The sequence below is a fragment of the Macrotis lagotis genome, chromosome 7 (assembly GCF_037893015.1).
Source record: "Macrotis lagotis isolate mMagLag1 chromosome 7, bilby.v1.9.chrom.fasta, whole genome shotgun sequence".
NCBI classification, from domain to species: Eukaryota; Metazoa; Chordata; class Mammalia; order Peramelemorphia; family Peramelidae; genus Macrotis; species Macrotis lagotis.
The window spans coordinates 88,849,104-88,867,464 of record NC_133664.1 but is presented as its reverse complement, the minus strand read 5'-3'; the positions used below and the strand labels follow the sequence as shown (position 1 = coordinate 88,867,464).

The 18,361-nt window shown below is 35.5% G+C and overlaps 1 protein-coding gene and 1 pseudogene across 2 annotated transcripts in view; both read right to left on the bottom strand.

The window, feature by feature from the left end:
* The window catches only part of CNPY1 (canopy FGF signaling regulator 1), a 199,254-nt gene that overhangs the window by 11,486 nt on the left and 169,407 nt on the right, over positions 1-18,361 (bottom strand). The gene's annotated exons all lie outside the window — the stretch shown is intronic.
* On the bottom strand, positions 13,978-15,688 carry LOC141493730 (L-lactate dehydrogenase A chain-like; annotated as a pseudogene).

Below are 18,361 nucleotides of genomic sequence, written 5' to 3'. Positions count from 1 at the left end.
CACATACATGGAAATCAGTATAAATTGTTTTTAAAAGAGTTCGGTTTATTTGGTGTATGTGCACAATTATTTATTAAAGGACACATCCCTCAGTCCCTATATGATTTATCCTCAGGGTCTTTATACCTGGGATTTATACCAGGATTTATACCTGGGTCTTTAAATAAAATAGGATATTATATGACTTAAAAAAATAAAATATCTTTAACAAACTCCACTAAGATATATTAACTGAGGCTTATTGTGAGAATTCTTAAGCAGCAGATTGTCCTCAGTGTATTCAGTTGGTGCAACTAAACATCATAGAAATGACTCACAAAGGTCTTCCTGCTCAATTTTTCCTTGAGAATTTACATAAGTATTCTGTGCTCCATGAAACTAAGAAAGAGAAAAAAAAACAGATAACTTCCTTCGGTTTGTTCAATTATATAAACAATTTCATTTTATATTATCAATAGCAACAAGTTTGGAAATATAGCTAATAATGCCCATAATTAATGCCTTTCAGCTCTAAGAAGATATACTTAGGAGAACTTGTATGATTGGAGTTCAAAGAATTGTATTTTCCTTCACTGTCCTGAGTAAATTTAAACAATGTTCACTGAATAATTGAGCTTCCTTTTTTTTTTCTCTGAAAAGTGTTTTGATACTAAGAGAGTAATAAGTATTGGACAAGTGGAATAAGACTAAGTCTTTCTTTCTATACTGTGAAGATTTTGAATAGTACTTGTCAATAAAGCAACTCCTATTGTAATCTTACCGGAGACATGGGCCTCCACCCCTAAAAGACTGTCTCAGAGATACCAACCTCATTAAAATATGAATGAAGAAGGCAGCCATCATTGTAATGGGAGAAAGCCATTTTACCCAGCCCAACATTTTCTTATCTGCTGTAGCTTTTATGAGGGCACCTATGTATTACATGATCTAAATCCAAAATTGAACTCTGCTCTAACATTCATTGCAATTATAGTAAAAACAAGATGAAAGTTAATCTCAAGTATTCTAACTTTTCAAATGAACTCTCCAATTCTTATTTAGTGTTCGTGCAAAGAATATATAATTTGTGGTTTTAAAAAATATAATTTTATATCTGTTTTCAGTCATTGTGCTGAGCCTGTCCAGGTCAAGGGCAAATCAAAATGAGAAGCCTATCTTGATCCCACCTTGAAAATTGAGCGAAGTCAAGGCAACTCTCATCTACACTCTTAGCCTGCAGAAAACTACAGCCAGTGAATTTATTACAGACCACTATGACAGCACTTTAATAACAGGCAATTACAGGATGCTTCCCATGTTTGTTCATTATTATGTCTCTGTTAATCTTGTAGTAAATTTCTTGCTTGATAGCTATCACAAGCATCACCAGGAATACAATTATGTTCCAGGGCACAATAATAGGTGGGAACTGTCATTGTGGGAGCCCTGGCTATTCCAGGTCCAATCTGCCAAACTGAAATAGATTTCAATTCATTTTTAAGACTTCCACACCTTCATCTTTGGAAAAATGGGCTGCTGTTTGCACTATTTGACTACTTAGGACTGATCTAATACTATTGCCAAGAGTTAGTCAATGTAGAAATTTTAATTGCATTGGAGAAAATGTTGCATGCAGTTTAATCACTAGCTTTTCATCCTTAAAAACATTGAAATCGTTTCTGATATTAGTTAAAAGTCAATATTTAGAAGGGAAAATTCAAAGCCCTCCTTTGCTCTAGGCTACAGCAGAGGAAACATGAATTCTGAAACTCTCGCAAGGCTGATGAGATATATAATTAGCTATTATGTTAATTGAGTCTGCTATGAGTTTGTTGTATGAGATTTCTTCATATAATATGCAAATAGCATCTAAGGTTTAGTTTTATTAGGCAATATAATTAGAAATCTTCTAAAGGAGTGAATTTTAATGAGGAATAATAAAGGTTGGTAAAATTTCAGTTTGCTGGGGAACAGAGAAATTGCAGCCCATCTGGACTTAATCAATAAAAGAGGTTTTAGGCAGCATATGTTTAGAGAGCAAAGACAAACAGTGTATCAGATATAGCAGAATTGTTCCATCCATCTTTTCATCATAGATTCTCTGTTACAAGGAAAAGTGACTTTCACAAATGAAATTTGGGAGCAGGTTTTCTGACTTTGGTGTAGTGACTCAACACAAATACCCATACAAGTTTATAAATATTACTCAGTCCAAACTCAACAAGGCTTGGATAACTGTAAAATGACTCATTTCTACAAATTCATTTCAAATCAAGTGCTTCCTAAGCATTTCCCACTTCTGTTTCTAAGTGGCAATGGAAGAGCATTAAATTAGTTAGATACATGCCTGGGCTGTAAAGACTATCAAACAAGACCAATATTACTTTTGAAAATTCAGCCACCCCCACCCTACAAATTTAATAACTAAATCTGAGTCATATTTCTTATCCTTTATCAGTTACTTTGCTTAATAGTTACAAAACATATATTGAGCAAAATAATTTAATGGATTATTTGTTAGAAAATAGAGAACATCTAACAACTGCCAACTTCCAGAAATTTTTTAACATTACCTGTTTCTTGTTAGAAGATACAAAATTGGTTTTTATATTTTCAAAAATCCTCAGTTAGCAAGGATATGTTTTTTCTCAATTTTAATCACTGCATAGCATGGAAACAATGTAAAGATGTAAACATTATCAGATTGCCTTCTGTAGGGGGGAGGGCAGGGGAAAAAGTGTAAAATGCAAAGCCTTACTTAGAAATGATAGGTAAAAACTACTATTGTATAAAATTGGAGAACAAATAAAATATTATATAATTAAAAAATCCTCAGTAAGCCTTGTTTAAAAATAAACAAACAGCAAAATTCAGAGTTGTAAAATTCAAGTAAAAACAGATAAATCAGTTCTATCCCCAGGAAAGATGTTCATTCCTAACCTAAGAACTTCTATTGTCTTGGATATTGGATTCATTTACATGAAACTTTCTTTAGTCTTTGCCCTCTAGCCAACATGTACCAAAGCACAAGATAAGGATACTAGTGAATTTTTTAAAAAAATTATTATGCAATCAATAAAGGCAAGAGGGTTATAAAAGGCATGAGCCTCAAATAACAAAATATACACATATGTACATACACAAATATGTTCATATGCATTTACAATACATATAAATTACAAATTACTTTAGAAATATAGTTAATACTAGAGGGACCTTTTTTATTATTCTATATTTGATTAAAAAAATAGTCCCTCCCTTAGATCTAAGTATACCTGGTAAGAGGTATGAAATATGCTAGTCAGTAATGGGTGCAGTTTTACTTTTTCACTTGGTTCCAACAGAATAGGGACAAATAGTATGCATGGCTTCATCTTTGAGCATGTTTTACAATTTATGGTTCAAAGGTTACAACTTCCCTTTCTGTTACATGGAGTGACCAGGAACTAAGATTTAGCTAATATAATGCGGAGACAACCATCCTTGCAGGCCACCTTCCCAAATAGAAAGAGTGAAAAAGTCATATTCTTGGAGACTTCTCTGGCATTCCCTAGCCCTGTCATCTGTACATATGGCAACCAGGAAGAGTCTCTGTGAAAACATTAGGGGGTCAGGAAGAAGATGGACAAGTATTTTGGAGGATCATATGAGAAAATGTTCCATCACAAAGATGTGGAATCACACATACACACACACCACACACAACACACACACACACACACACACACACACACACACACACACACACACATACACAATCCAGGTCCTGCCAAACCTACATGCACATTATGCATGTGAGCCAGCTGGTCACATAGCTGACAAGCAAGCCAGAAAACTTTGTATGGCTTGAGGGTGAGGCCAGAGACAGCTGAAAGGAGGAGGGATGAAAGGTTTTCTGACATTCTTCTCAACCTTCCCCATTCTTTATTCACAAGAAATAATGCTGAACTGCAGGCACCCCGATTCTACCCCTTTCCCAGTCTGGTCTCAACTTCAGCTAGGCAAGGTGCAAATATACTACTGTCTCTCCTCTTGGCCCATTCCATCCCACAGCTTGCTGTCTTTTCCCCAGGAATCATTGGGAGAAGTCACTGATGGTTTTGGAATTCTGGCTTGGAAAAGTAAAGAGAGTGAACGTAAGAAGGAAGCTTTCTGACATGGTTGCATGATGCTCACTATCTCACCAGGTTACTAGGGACTCATCTGAAGAAACCCTTTTTTTCCATTGGCTGTCTAAGAACTTTATTGTGCATAGATCTATACAACATTGGAAGGTACCATGAATGGTTACTCAAGGTCTAACAAAAATTGACATAGTACACAGAGGTCTGCAAAGCCTTTTTATATAGATTTTCCATATGAGTCTCACAATAACAATGAAAGGTTGGTATCTCATATTCAAGATGAGGAAACTGAGGCCCAGACAGTGACAGGACATACCGGAGCCCAAGAGGCTTCTTCATTCAAAGTCAACACTGTCTAGTAAGTCACATCTCTCCTCCTCACTTACTAGAAAACCAAAGTGGAATTTTCAGTCCCCCAAACCAAAGAGTTCAAAGGGGCTAAAGTTATTCTAATGCTGAACTAGAATCACCTGTATGATACTGCTTAGACCCAAGTACTATGACTCTCTAAAAAGAAATGAGAAAATTTCTCATTGCATTTGGCAGGGATTCAAAATAGGATGGTGATGAGAGAAACAAAAAGCCTCAGGAGTATTTATGTTATTATTTGGGGAAAAGAAAGAATATGTGAAATGGTTTTAAGATATGTTAATTTATTAACCATATATTTAAAAATGGCTGTATCTTATTTAACCCATATAACAAATCTTGGAGGTGGTCAGATGTTGAAGTCCTAACTGTCACTATGAGTTATGTGACTTCGTATAAGTCACAACTATGTGCTTCAGTTTTCCCCATGTAAAAAAGGGCAAAATACTTATACTTCTATCTCTATAGGGTTGTTGTGGGGCAAGTGTTATGCAGCCTTTAAGGAGTTATGCAATTGTAGATTATGATTGTTAATAAAAATATGATTATCCTTATTTTTCTGATGAAGAAAATGAGACAGAAGATTAAATTGATTGGACCAAGGTCATACAGCCTGGAAATGGCAAAACCAAAGTCACACAGCCAGTTTGGGCAAAACCCAAACTCTTCTCATTCTTATTCCAGTAACCTCTATCCTATTTTTTATGCTTAGGAAGTCCTTTGAGCAGCTAAATAGCACTTCAGTGGACAAAGTACTGAACCTGGAGTCAGGATGAAAAATTCTCATGAGTTCCAGTTCAGCCTCAGACACTGAAAAGTTGTGTGACCCTGGGCAAGTCACTTAACCCTGTTCGCCTCAGTTTTCTCATTTGTAAAATGAGCTGATAAAGTAAATGGCAAACCATTCCAATGTCTTTGCCAAGAAAACCCCAAATGGGGTCACAAAGGGTCAGTCATATATAGGAATTCCTTTAAGGAAAGACCAGTTAGTGGTAAAAGGAGGATTTAGGAGTCTCCAGAAAGAAAATGGAATAACATTCCACTCATTCCCATCCTTTTTTAAGGCCCAATTTAGTTTCAAGGGAATTGATGGTGCCTTGCTTTGAACATCTTGAGTGGGGACAAATCTCCAACTTTTGCAGGTATTTTTTTTTAGAGTCAAAAGTCATCTAGAGTCAAATTTGGAGAATAAGATAGCTAAACAAGCTGGGTATGCCCCCCCAATCTTTTAAAAGATTGATAATAAGGTAACCAGACTTTATTTTCTCTTGTAGTTTGAAATGCAACTGTAAAATTCTGGTACTGTTATTAAAAATTGCTTTCATTATCTTCTCTCTGCCCCTCAAGCTCCTTAAATATAACATTTAGTTAAGTTTTATGTAACACTGAATCGAGCAGTTAAAGAATGTAGAATTCTAAAACAGGAAGTCATGAACATGCCCAGGTCAGATTTTTCCATTCAAGTCTCAAACAATCACCTGTAAGACAGACAGGGAAGATATTTATTATCACTAGGTAATAGTAATAACTAGTATTTATATAACACTTTGAGTTTTGCAAAGCTTAGGCTATCTCATTTGATCCTCACAATCATCCTATGAAGTAGCCTCTTTCAATATTCCTATTTTACAAATAAGAAAGCTGAGGCTAAAGAAGGGAAGTGACAGGGCTAGTTTGAGTAGAATTCAAACTCAGACCTATATCTTATTGTTGAAGAAGCTGAAGAAATAGACATTAAGATCATGCAATTGGCTAAGAAGAAAATGGAGGTTAAAAAACAGCTCAATATTGTGGAAAGTGACAAATTTGGTAGTAGAGGGTCTTGGGTTCAATTCCAGTTCTGTCATTTCATAACCACGTGGCCTTGGATCAGTCGAACATTTTTCTTTGCCTAAGTTTCTAGGCATTGAACCCTATGGATGCTAAGCAGCTCTAATCTATGCTCATATGATTTTATGAACTCTTTGGGTCTCCATTCCCTAATTTCTAAAGTTGATCGTTGATTAAAGAAACATTTATTGACACATTACTAAGAGCTTAGGATACAAAAAGAGACAAAAACCAGTCCCTGCCCTTAAGGAGCTTGTAATTTAATGGGAGAGACAACATTAAACAAATATGTAGAAAAGAACTACATTATAGGATAAATAGGAAATAATTAAGAGAGCAAAGGAACTATAACAAAGAGAAGATGGGAAAGGCTTCCCCTAAAAGATGAAATTTTAGCAGGGACTTAAAGAAAGTCAGGGAAACCAATAGGTAGAGCTGAAGAGAGAGAGAGTATTCCAGGCAGAGGGATCAGTCTGGGGATCAGCCAGAGAAAATGCCTGGAGCCGAGAGATGGAGTACCTTGTTCATAGAATAGCCAGGAGGCTGGTGTCATTGGATCAAAGAGACATGATGGGGAGTTTATTGGTCATCCTTTGTTCCCAAAGAAGAGGTGAGGCCTTAATAAGCAAATGACTACTATGCTAAGTCACCAGTCTCACTTTGTCCTGAAGAGACATCTAGGTTCAGTGACCAGATATGGATCAGGACAACTGGAGATGGTCCTGGGTGTGAGGCAATCAGGATTAAGTGATTTGCCCAAGGTCACACAACTAATAAGTATTCAGTGTCTGAGGTCATATTTGAACTCAGGTCCTCTTGGTTCCAGGGCTGGTGCTCTTTCCACTGCACCACCAAGCCACCTTCAATGATGGGGACTCTGAATCCAAACAATATTTAATATTGGTTCCTAGAGGCAAAAGGGAATCACTTGAGTTTATTGAGAAAATTGGGGGAGGGAGATGATATAGTCAGACTTATGCTAAAGTATAGGAAAATTATTTTAATGGTTAAATGGAGAATGGATTAGAGTGGGAAGAAACTTGAAGCTAGCAGACCCACCAGAAGGCTATTGCTTTAATTAAAGGATAAGGTGATGAGAGCTGCGCCAATGGTGTCAGAGGAAGGGGCAAAGCATATATGAGAGAAGCTGCAAAAGATAAAACTGAGGCCTTGGCTATCCCTTGGATTTTGGGAAGGATGAAAATAAATCAGGATGACTCCTTCATTGTTAATCAGAAGGACTGGTAGGATGGTGTTACTCTCTACATTAATAGGGAAGGTGACAGAGGGAAGGATTTTCTTTGGTCCCTTAAATCTAGCTTACTCTGGGAGTTTGTATTATTATGAAATTTTCATTTTGTCTTGACTCAGGGTTTTCTAGTTTAGAAATCTTTGCCAAGTAAGGATCAGACAGCCCAGATATAACAAAGAGAATACAATATAAAGAGGAACAAACATAAGTTCTTGTTAGTTCTTCATATGTCTAGGGTTATAAAAAATATAAATCTAAACATAAATATATATGGGTCATAATCTTAATCTCAAGTAAAAAAAATATTGGGCAGTTTAAGCAAGGAGGACACATGCATTGACTAGCTGGCCAGGTAGCCCCCCAAAATAACATTAGTTTCTGTCCATTTCATTTAATTTTCTAAGAAATCAGAAAGATTCATTTAGTACTAATGCTCTACATTTCCCCGTCCTGTGCCTAGGAAACACACACTTACTCCCCAGCACTACACAAATATAGGTAGATAGATAGATAGATAGATAGATATAGATAGATAGATATAGATAGATATCTATATCTCTATATATACATCATGGCTGAAGTTGAAGTCAACCAATAATAGCCATAATTACCAAATTCATGAATTACACTTTGACTAACATGTCTGTTACCAAAGCAGATCATGTTTTTTGTAAATTAAATGATCTACTTTATTCATTTTTCTTGCTTTTTGTTTGTATCCCCAATATTTAGCACTGTGCTTTTCGCATAGAATTGGTTAATAATTGATTCATTCATTCCTTCAAGACTTTTGGTGAAAGCATTTTTTAGTTTTTACAAATATATAGGAATTGAACAGATTCAGAATTTCACATCAGAGTCAAGGAAAAGTATAGTCCCTAACAGGAGACATTTGGTACTTAGGCATTTACTGCATTGAAAATGTGTGATAGTTTTAGAACTTATCCATATTCATAGTAATATTCTTGTTTTTAAAAATAAACCTTGAAAAAATATTCTGTTTCATAGCATGATGTCAAGGGGGCAGCTAGATGATGCAGTTTGCCAGGTCTAGAGTAGGAAGTCTCATTTTGAGTTCAAATCCAGCCTCAGACACATACTTATTTTGTGACCCTGGGCAAGTTATTTAACCTTGTTTGCCTCAGTTTCCTAACCTATAAAATGACCTGGAAAGGAAACGGCAAATCATTTCAGTATTTTGGCCAAGAAACCCCAAATGGGGTTACAAAAAGTCAGATAGGACTGAAAAATGACTGATCATCATCTGATTATATCATGGGATATATACTGAAAATCAGGAGACCTGGATTTTGATCCTGGAGTGGCTACTCACAGTATGACTTTGGAAAAACCACAAATTCTCTGTCTAAATTTTCTCATTTTTTAAATTTCTCATTTCTAAAAGTAGAATAACCAGTATGCCATTCCTTCCCAAAGACTATGTTATAGGCTGTAGGAATTTTTAAAAATCAGTATTGCTCCTTTTCCCTGTCCACAACCCTAGTCCTGCCCTAGCCCAACTTGTTCAAAGCCCAGATATGTAACTTTTGATAAGTTTTCAATATAATAATAATAATAACTAATCATGCTTACATTTATATAGCCCCTGTTATATACTACATATATTATCTCATTTAATCCTCAAAACAACCTATAATGAGATAGGTGCTATTATTCCCTGCCTAGAATACAAGTATTTTTTAAAACCTAACTGCTGATATCAGGGTTTGTGAGAATTAAGTCAGATAATATATTTTTATTTTTAAAATGCTTTGAAAAGTATTAAATACAATGCAAATTAAAAGTGATAGGTTGTATGACCATTCAACTTAGAAGATGGAGTGAAAAGTGGAAATCCAGACATCTCAGTCCTAGATCTTCTACTAATTAGCTTTTGAACTCAGGCAAATCAGTTCACCTTTTGCCTCTTAATTTCCTCATCTATAAAATAAAAATGGTTGAACTAGATTGTCTCTAAAGGACTCCTGCAGCTCTGAAATTCTGATTCTCTTATCACATTCAACCTTCTTGTTTTAAACATGAAGAAAATAAGGCCCAAGGGGTGCAGTGACTGGCTTTAACCACTGAGTTGGTTGAAAAGTCTGGGTTTGAATTTGGATCTCCTGATTCTCTCTCATATTCTCATTTCATTTTATAACCCTCATTAGTAAAATGAAAAGAGTAGACTTGTGATTTCTTCCAATTCCATAATTTTATAATTTTTTAGTTATGATTTTGTCTCCAAAACAACACCAAGAAGTCTCGAATAGGTCTTTTTTGCCTTAGCATTTTCATTTTTTACATCATTTATAAATCAATATTCAGGAAGCAAAAATCAATTATTAAAGTCTGTTTCCTTCTCTTTAAGGATTCAATCTGTTAAAAAAAATGATTCAGGGCTTCTTTTTCAGACCATGGCAAAAACATGCCCCTTGGCACCTGTAAATGTGAAGAGGCAGCTTTTGGATGTTCTTTCTCTCCCTTGAGTGTTAGGCCTGTGTTGAATTAGTCGTGTTTGTTTATCAAAAGATTTTGTCCCTTCTCCTTGGGTTAAATTACTCTTAAAATAACTTTTTTTTTTCCCTTTAGGAGGTATGTTTAGTTACTGAATGTTTGTTTAGAGAGGGGTTGCTTTCCCTCCAGCAGTTTTAGTATCTAAGAATAGCTTAAGGCATCCATTTCAATTGAAAGTAAAATCTTCACAAGGTAACATCTTAAAGCATACAAGGCTACAAGATTGTGCATATGGATATGGTACATTGGCCACAGACATCATGTGCAGACCATCACTGCTGAACCTGGGCCCAGGAAAAATAAGTGAAAATGAAGAACACCAGTTCAATCTGATTATTATACAATGCTGATATTCATAGAGTTTACAGATCTACATTAATACTAACAATGATGATAATTAACACATAGGGTTTACTCACTTTACAATTGTTATCTCACTTGCTCATTACTGCAACTCTGAGATATAGCTTTCATTATCTCCATTTTACAGATGAATAACCTGAGGCAAACAGACAGCTGGTAAATGTCTGAATTGGAATTAAACTTAGGTCAACTAGTAAGGGCCTAAGGTTGTATTTGAATTCAGGTCTTCTTAATTCCAGACTCAGACCTCTATCCACAACATCACCAAGCTGACAACAGGGAGAGTTTCAGCATTATAACTTCTTTCACAAAGCACTTTATTCCCTATTGGCCCAAGAAGTCTAATTCCTAGGGTTCTGGCTCCCTTCTTTCTGGCCATGGCCTCCTTCCATCCTTTTATTTCACATGGATTCATATAACTTTCCTCTATTCAGCTCCTCCATTAGGAGATGGGACCCATTTTGAATCCCCAGGACTCAATGAACTGACTTTTAAAGGTTATATGGGTAGCTGAGAAATATAGTTACTTAGAGGCATGACTTATCATTCTTCATGCTATCACAGTTGCTTCCTTTGTGAATTCACTCAAGGGACTTAGTAATTTCTCATAAGGGGATTACCTTGTCTGGTCACATTTTTATAGTTAATTTTAACACTTTGGTCCCTTTTCTGTGATTAGATCTAAAAAAAGAGTAAAGGGACAACTCTTTTTAAAATAAAATGGAAGAAATGATGTTTAAAATATCTGTCTTATCAAAATATTGCGAGGTTCAAATTTTGGATCTCAAAACTAATAAATTTCAGTTATTACTATTATTGCCATCATCACTATTGACTTAGAGTTCACCTTTGAAAAGTCTTCTTTCCCTCTATTGTTCTTCCATTCCCCCCTTCCCCCCCCCACTCCCCAATCCTATGGATAAATAAGGGCTTGCTATATCATGGAGTTAATGCAGTTCTCTTCAATAAATATAGGATCAGGATAAATAGAAGACCCAGTGGAGAGCCACCAGCCCTGGAATCAGGAAGAACTGAGCTCAAATGTGGTCTTAGACACTTATTAGCTGTGTAACCCTGGGCAAGTCATTTAACCTTGACTGCCTCTAAAATACATAAATAAGTATAAATAAAAGCAAATAAAGGAAAGTTAAAATAAATAAATGAATGAAGAGATAAATAAATATAGGAACATAGCTCTACAGCTAGATGGAAACTTTTAGCCCCATTCTCTATGGCTGAGGAACATCAGAAATGTTATGTGAACATCTGATTCCCTGGCTTTCCAAAGATACAAATGAATTTGTATAGAGTAGGGTGATCTCGGGGTGGCTAGGTGGCGTAGTGGATAAAGCACCGGTCCCAGAGTCAGGAGTACCTGGGTTCAAATCCGGTCTCAGACACTTAATAATTACCTAGCTTTGTGGCCTTGGGCAAGTCACTTAACCCCCATTTGCCTTGCAAAAAAAAAACCTAAAAAAAAGAGTAGGGTGATCTCAAGGGTTCTTTCCCACTAATATTGTTGACAGGGCACATTATAGGCAAAAACTAAGTAGATCAAAATTGTCTTTTACATTCCCTACTTCCCCTTTCAGCACATGCCCTTTTTTTCTATTACCAATAGATACCACTTTCACCTCTAGATACTTATTACTCTGATATTGATCCCAGATACCAGGGTCAGATAACCTACTTTTAGTGTTTCATTGAGGATCATGCTCCCTATGGGGAAAAAGGAAAAAGCCCTTAGTCTACTACTACCTAGGACTTAACCACTTAATATTTATGTGACCATGGGAAGATCATTTAATGCCTCTGGCATCTCATTTTTCTTATCTGAAAAGAAGATTGGTTTAGCTCATGTCTGAGGTCTCTTCCAGATCTAAATACTTGCTCCTGTGATATTAGACCTAGCATGACATAGTGGAAAGGGAGATGACTTTAGAGCTGCAACCTGACTTGGATTCAGATTCTGCCTCTGACACATAGGTATTACTGGTCATGATAGGCAAATCACTTTTCTGGGCAACGTACAAAAATTCTGGTCCCATTTCTATTAGTGATCAAATCTTTCATCACTGCAGGTGATTGTCACAAGGTAACAAGCTGTGAGTAGAACCCTTAACGTTCTCTTAGTAGAGGTTTAACTGAAAACTTTTTCTTTCAAATGTTAAAAATCTTTCTAAAACATCACTCTATTTTCTTATATGGCATATATGGTCTAATGAAATTGACAATTAGAATTTATAAAGTATTTTCTTTTTGTCTGACCCTTTGCTATGTACTAGATATTCAAAGAGAGTAAAATACTAGTCCCTGTGCTTAAGGATCTCATAGTCTTGTGGTAGAGACAGCATAAAAACAACTATATACAAAGTATATACAGGACAAATTAATAAAAGAAAGGGGTGAGCATTAACAAAATTCTGAGTGCAATTTTCTATGATGACTGAGAGATTTGTGAAACTCCACCATTTTGCATATCTATGTCCATCCTCTGGAAGTATGAGTGGAGATTAATGGATATAGGCAATTAGACTGATTGTGACCCCAGGATATACATTGGAAACTGTGCCTTTTTTTGGACAAATCCCTGATATCAGCTTGTTTTGTTGCGATTTGCCTTCTTTCAATAGGTGAAATGCAGAAACAATTGTCATTATTTGAGGTTATTACATGAGTTCCAATTATTTGAGGCTTGACTGAGCATACTTATTGGCTTATCTTATCAAGAGTAGCAATCCTTGAGTCACTTGGGTGGACAGAAAGTTTCTTAATATGGTAGATCTTTCAAAGATATAGGGGAAAGACCATTGATCTTGGAATCAGATCATAAAATCATAAATCAAGAGTTGTAAATGATTTAGAGGTCTTCTGGTCTAAATGCCTTATTTTACAAATGAAGAAATTGAAACCCAGAGGAATTAAGTGATTTGTTCAATGTCACACACATAGTCAAATCAAGATTTGACTTAAGAGAAGTCGAAATTAAACCCTCTGGGACTTGGTTTCCTTATCTGTAAGATAGGAATATTAATTCTTGCACTCTTTTCCTCTTGGGGCTGTTTTAAGAAAAATGCTTTATAAACATAAATAAGTTTATAAGTCTATAAATGCATTATATATTTTAAGTCTATATGAATGTGAACTAGGATTTTTAATTCTTTTAAGTAACACCTTCAGTACATCATTAACTTGTAAAGAATTCTTTGAAGATTTATTTAGGAAGTATTAATATTGGTGAACCTTTTTATCTTGGTAATGGGAGATGAATCTAGAAGATGAAAAATTGGCAGTTTGGGGGAAAACTATTCTTTTTTTAGTCAGTTATTTATTGTTTATTCAGGATTTTGGCTAATATGACACTGGAGGAATTGATTGCATTGTTGTATATCTTTTTATATAATATTATTATTATTTATATATTATATATCATAATATAGTATATATTATATGATTTATATTATATATTATTTAATTTATATATTAAATATGTTATTATATATAAATAGACAAAATGAAGTCCTATGGAAAGGTGATACATGGGGCCATGCTATTGAGTTCTAATTAATCACAAAGGTGATTAATGCATAAAAAGTATTATGACTGTAGATGTTTTGTCTTCAGGAATGTTGTCTTCTGTTACCTATACAAACTCTGCTTGACAACAACTATTTCATGATGATACAAGTCCGATCCAGCACCACTATGCAACCAACAGGGCTTTACAAATAGTAGTCACATTGTATTATTTCCTTTTCTAACTTTAGGAAGAGACTGGAGTGTGTTCATAGATTTTACATTTCTGGTATTCAATCACTAAATCAGAGGAAGGATTTGACCTACTTGAAAAGCACGTCATATATAATCCCTTAACCACTGTCATGTTCTCTAGACAGAAAAGTGGAAGCACATTAAAAAGCTTTAAAATCGCAGCTCCTTCTGGATTCCCCAAAGAATATCTGTACTCTTCTTTAAAGAGGTCTCCTTCTTTGGATTCAGGTTTACTTTCACCACATCTGAAAGGCCATTCTGCCCCAAGTCACATGGGAGATTGAGGAAGACATCCTCATTAATGTCATATAGGTCCATCATGGTGGAAATTGGATTCCTAAGATTCTTCATACTGCTTTCTGCCAGATCTACCACAGACAGGCCATTGACTCAAGAAACATAGCCCTTCAGTTTAATCACCTCACAAGCACTATCAACCACTTGTTTATGAACTTCTTTCCAGTTCTATGAATCATCATCAGTTCACAAATCAGGATAATGATTCTTTAGAAATATTCTGGCAACATTCATACCACTTCACAGCTCCATGGTTCCCTAAGGGCCCATCTATGACAACTTAAAGGATGAACACCAAGTTTGTCCTTTATTAGGTAGCAGAAATGGTCAGAATCCAGATTGCAACCATTTCCAATAACACAGTTTATAGGAGAGTCATTTAGTTTTCAGGCTAAATATGTCAAGGCTAAATATTCACTGGACTGGAAACAATAATCAGCTTTCAATTAGGGTTGTATAAAACAATATTGATAATGATAAATTTAATGATATTCACATTACATTAGACCAAATTAAGATGACTTTCTTTCTCCTGTTGATTTGCCCTAGCTATAAAAGTAATCAGCTTTGAGGTTGCAGTCACATAGTAGTCTTTGCCAGAAACAATCTTTGGTGTTTTGAGGAACAGGCTATGATGGAGATCCATCATCTCTCCCTTTAGTTTGTCTTCTGTGACTTCAACGAGGATAAGTTCATCAGCCACATCCTTCATTAAGCTACTGATGTCACATGCCATGCCAACTGCACCAACCCCCCAAACAGTAATCTTATTATGAAGGACATAGTTTTCCTTTAGGACATTCAAAAACAGCTGATCCTTGACAGTAGTTCCCAATTTGGTGTGAATTGGAGTTCTGAATGAAATTGCTGATCAGGCCGTGAGAAGTTGAATTAGCTGTGAAGTTGCTGGCTAACCTTGTTAGTGTAAGGCTGTTGCTGACTATTCTGGAACTTCATGATTGTCTCTGAAAGTTAACATATTTTCCTTTGAAAAGAAAAATCCAGGTTACCTTCTTTTGGGGGACAATTAAGTGGACATAACCTCCTGAGATAGCTCATCCATCTTTATCAGTCTATGTCACAGACTGTAGTTTGCTGAAGTTAAGAATAGACTGAGGAGAATTTTGTGGAGCTGAATGTGAGGTCTATTACTGAAACTTTTTCCATAATGATATTTTCTTTTGATTTATTATTTATATGACAGTCTCCTCTCCAAAGGATGACTAGCCAAGAAGGAATAAAAACAGTCAATTTGATGACAGAACCCCCTAGAAGATGCTTCAAATGCTTACCACTGGTATGAATGAAGCATTGTGAGTCAATGTCTTTTTGACTGTGAGACTCAGGGTTCCAAAGGTTTTGGACACACATGCACAAATAATAGCTTATTAATATACATGAATTAGGGCAATAAGGCCAAACTAGTTGCTTATTGTTATAGTTCTATAATTTAATACTACTTATCTTAGAAGTGTTGGGTCAGGTAGTAATTAAGAGTTTGATGGATTTTTTTTTTACATGTGTATCTGATTATGTTGGCCATTACTGAAAATAAAACATTCATCTAGAGAAACTTATCAATCATACTGGAAAGCTTCAGTTATTAATGGCTTGCATACTACAGAACATATGTGATAACAGTACTATAAGGTCATCACAGGAAGCTTGCACCAGAGCTTCCCTGGAAACTTCTGCAGAATCTGGGGATGTGTGTGGCTCAATACTGAGATGGCAAATCAATCCTATTATTGGCTACTGAGCATGAAGAGTCACTGAGTGGACCTTGAAAAAAGAGTGATATTGGGCTCTCTCTCTTTCTATCTCTGTCTCAGACTCTCTAGATGGAATCATGTAGCTCTAATGTTTCTCAGGAGGGATGAGGGAAAGGGACAGGTATCCATCTCTACCACAGCAGCAAGAAGGTAAATTTGAGCCTAAGCTTCTGGCATCATCTTCTGCTTGTATTGCTATTTGATTATAGCTGACTGAGAGGAATAATAGTAGCAATAATAATAATAATAATAATAATAATAATGTTTGTCCTTCATTATTGAAGAAAATTTGGAAGAAAGACATGACATCAGAGTAGTGATGCCATGACAAATATGTGATTTGGATTTGAGTGAGAGGGAAGCTATCTCAAGATAAAGGCAGTTTTATGGGCTTAATAGGTTGGGGGATTCTAGATCTTCAGTTGATGTTAGTTGTGCTAGGGAACACACTCTTCCTATCTTTTTTTTACATCCACTTACTCAAGGCAGCCAACAGTAGGAGGAAGATAATTCTAACCTCACTCCTGTTACAAACTGGAAAGCATTGTTTGAACAGTGTAGTATTGAGGTGACATGTTAAAGGCTCACTTAGTAGCACTACATACTGCTTGCTGGTTTTCAAGCCCAATCTCCCAGGAGATTTTAACAATTGTTATAAAATTACTGTTTCTTATTTAAATTTTTCTTGTTAATGCAAGTTTGTGAGAACTTGTGTATGTTGAACATTCTTTCTATGTAGAGGATTGTCCCATACATGATTTATATTGTACATTAAGTATTTTCCTATTCTGACTTTTGGGAGATCCTAGACATAAGCCAAACCTAAAGCAGATTTTTTTTCTCCTTAAGCTTCAGGATAAAAGTATAAAAAGTCAAAGAATACATAAGAAAGAACCTGAGCCTTCTTTTAGGTGGTCTGTTTCCTCCAGGATTAAACTTGTGACCTATGGGGCAATAAGTTCAGAGCTGAGAAAAACCTTTTAATGGAGAAGAGAAGAATATAAATCCTCTGGGTCCAGGAGCAATTTTAATTTTTAGGCCAGGGATAACTTGTTTATACAGTTGAAATGCTTGTAAAAATGTATAGATAAACCTAATTTTTCCTATCAATTTAAAATTTAAAAACATAAGGAATTTATCATTTTAAAAAATCCAGTGTAGAACCCTTTTGTCAGAATAGTCAGCTCCTAATCTATCTGTTTTGTAAATTTAATTTCTCATAAATCATGTCTTTTGGAATCTGAGTTTACTTGCCTGTAAATTTCAGTTGTTCTTTATACATATTTTACTACCCGAGCACTTTGAGTGGTCTCATAAGAATAACATACCCATGTTCTGTGACATTGGATATTCTTTATAAAATACCTTATAGGAGCTCTATCTGAAGTTTCTTGAATGCTTCTGGGTACTATTTAGGTGATCTACTTAAAGCAAAACCAAGAGAACATTTTACACATAAACCCAACATTGCGAATTGACCAACTATGAGGGCTCCAACTCCTCTTGGCAGTTCAGAGAGCTAGGGACCTGTTATGAACAGTGTAATTCACATCTAGATGAAGGAAAAAACCAAACCAAATCAAAACAAAACTACAGGATCTGAATGAACCCTATGTTTATTTTTTTTAATGTCTCTTTATATTTTTCCTTCTTATCCCATGATTTTCTTTCTTTTACCTTAATTTTAATTCTTTATACAGAAAATGACTAACATGTAAATATGTTAAACACAGATATACACGAACAATGTTCACTAGACTTCATAAACTTAGCAATCCTACTGATAACATCTTCTCTGTTCCCCACACTCTGCATTTTCTCTGACTGCAATTCAGTGGAATGATTTCTCTCCCATTTTTTATCTCTGACCTTCCCTTGACTTCTTTCACCTCTCAGCTATAATCCCTCAAAATCCCACCATCGACAAGAAACCTTTCCTGATCCTCTATAATGCTATTGACTTCCTTCTGTTGATCAGCTCCTGTTAATACTGTATTATATCTTTGTCCAGCATAATGTTTGTCTGTTTTCTTCCTCATTAGACTTTAAGCTCCTTGAGGGCAGGAACAATATGTTGCCCTTCTTGTTGT